Source organism: Herpailurus yagouaroundi, unplaced genomic scaffold (genome assembly GCF_014898765.1).
Source record: "Herpailurus yagouaroundi ecotype Mexico unplaced genomic scaffold, PumYag 67793, whole genome shotgun sequence".
Taxonomy (NCBI): Eukaryota; Metazoa; Chordata; class Mammalia; order Carnivora; family Felidae; genus Herpailurus; species Herpailurus yagouaroundi.
Genome location: NW_024420586.1, coordinates 22,111,128 through 22,112,989, shown reverse-complemented (window position 1 = coordinate 22,112,989; position 1,862 = coordinate 22,111,128).

Sequence of the window (1,862 nt, the reverse complement as noted above, 5' to 3'; positions counted from 1 at the left end):
AAATAAACGAATAAACTTTAAAAAATTTGATAAAAATACTTTAAAAGAAATTTCCCACCTGGGTGTCTGCCCTTATGTTCTGTGAGCCTGTTCTTCCGTCCGTAAAGGGAAGGAATCTGTCTCGAGCAGTGGTTTTCACAGCATACCCCTTTCCGCGCGCCCCGAATTGTGTCCTTGGACAGTCCTTTTATGGAAATGGGGGTGGCAATGGGTTTAGAGAGAAAGGGCATTCAAAAGCCACTGGGCTCTGGGCCCACGTGTCTTTAATGTTTGTATTTTTGAGAGAGAGAGAGAGAGAGAGAGAGCGCGCGAGCATGAGCGGGGGAGGGGCAGAGAGAGAGGGAGACACAGAATCTGAAGCAGGCTCCGGGCTCTGAGCTGTCAGCACAGAGCCCAACTCGGGGCTTGAACTCACAGACCATGGGATCCTGACCTGAGCCGAAGTGGGACGCTCAACCGACTGAGCCCCCCAGGTGCCCTGTCTTATATATTTTGTCTCAAATCTTCTGGGTTAGAATAGCTGCTCCCAAGCCAGAGCCAGGTTCCTGGGGAGTTTGTACAATCCTGGATTCCAGGGCCTACTCTGGGGCTCACTCATTTGACCCTTTGGCAAGTTCCCCCACGGATCTCAGGGGATGCTGGGACACTGGATGTAATTAACGGTCAGCAATGCTAAACGAGGCCTTGGAGGGGGGTGGGCAGGGGCTGGGTGGGTGCTGGAATTGTACTGCTTGTTTCTTGTTTGCACCTGCGTGAAGGATGAACCACAAGGAGACAATGGAAACTCCTCAGAGGGAGGCTCAGAAAGAACCTGAAATCAGGTGTTGTTACACACAGGATGATTTTGTGCAAAAGCACTTGGTAGACAACCAAGTGGCTCTGCCCAGATAGGGGAAATGCCATTGTGAGGACGAATGTGGCTGACCCCCAGCCAGCAGGGCCAAAGAGTATCATTAATAACCAGAGCTGCCCTCTACTCTAAGCTTTAAACCATTCATGGGCTGGGTAAAATGCTAAGGACTCTAATCCCTACACCCATCTTGTGAGAGTCACGTGTCACTCGTTTGACAGGTGAGGAAACAGAGGCTTTCAGGAGCCCCAGATCACAAGAGGAAGAGGTGTCAGATGTGACACGGCTGGAAGCTCCAGCCTTCAAAGTCAAGACCCGTGAGAGGGACCCTTGAAGCCTGATATCAGGCTCTCTCTCTCTCTCTCAGAACAAAGGCCGGTGGAGGTTGTCAAGGGCACCCTGAAACCCTGGCATATAGTACAGAGCTCACAATCAAAATTGTTTCAAATTTATATAGTGGAATGGCTTTTTTGAAGACTATTTTAGGGGCACCTGCATGGCTCCATCGGCTAAAGCGCCGGACTTCGGCTCAGGGCATGATCTTGCGGTTCGTGGGTTCGAGCCCCATTTAGGCTCTGTGCTGATAGCTCAGAGCCTGGAGCCTGCTTCAGGTTCTGTGTCTCCCTCTCTTTCTGCATCCCCCCATGCCCCCGCCCTCTCCTCCACCCCCCCCCCAGCACCCAGTCCCTCAAAAGTCAACATTTTTTTAAAATCCTGTTTTCTACGCAAATCTAATGTAGAAAAGCAGCGTTGGGCCACTGTGGTCAAAGGTGGGGGCAGGGGTGGCTTCAGGCTCCCCCAGGGCTCCCAGGGTGCACCCCAGTAAAGGGTTCTAACAAGAAGTTGGCACTTACTGTGAGAAGTCCAGGCGGTGCCATGATGTCTAAAGCTCTGAGTTTGGGTTGGAAGGAACCAGGTGGGATCCTGGGGGACTCACTCCTGGGCTATTCAGCCTAGGGCAGGGCGCAGGATACGGGTCCATCCGAGCTGAGTACCACCTTCCCACCCCCCA